Raw genomic sequence first — 341 nt, 5'->3', positions numbered from 1 at the left:
TCCCCCTCTCTCTTACATATGACTGTTCATGCTGTGGGCATGATTTCTTGGCTGGTCACGTGCTTACCTTGTAAGTGTGACAGCTGGAATTAAGCCCCTCAGGATCCACATGAAAAATGCCATGTGCCGTAGCGTGGGCTCTGGGGAGGCAGAGACAGGAGGGTCTGTAGGGGTCGCTGGCCAGCCAGCCCTGCCTTCAAACCAATGAACTCCAGATTTAGTGGCGCTCAGTAAGGTGGACAGTGGCCGGAGAGATGGCTCAGTGCTTAGAAACTTGCTGCACTTGCACAGAACCCTGTTTGAGTTCCAAATACCCATATGGCACCTCACAGCCATCTGTG

General features: G+C 53.1%; 1 protein-coding gene across 3 annotated transcripts in view; it reads left to right on the top strand.

Annotated features, from left to right (window-relative positions):
- The window catches only part of Atg5 (autophagy related 5), a 103,480-nt gene that overhangs the window by 16,306 nt on the left and 86,833 nt on the right, over nt 1-341 (top strand). The window lies entirely within an intron of this gene.

The sequence above is a fragment of the Mastomys coucha genome, unplaced genomic scaffold (genome assembly GCF_008632895.1).
Source record: "Mastomys coucha isolate ucsf_1 unplaced genomic scaffold, UCSF_Mcou_1 pScaffold3, whole genome shotgun sequence".
Classification (NCBI taxonomy): Eukaryota; Metazoa; Chordata; class Mammalia; order Rodentia; family Muridae; genus Mastomys; species Mastomys coucha.
The sequence above is the reverse complement of the archived record's forward strand: the minus strand, read 5'-3'. Positions and strand labels throughout refer to the sequence as shown.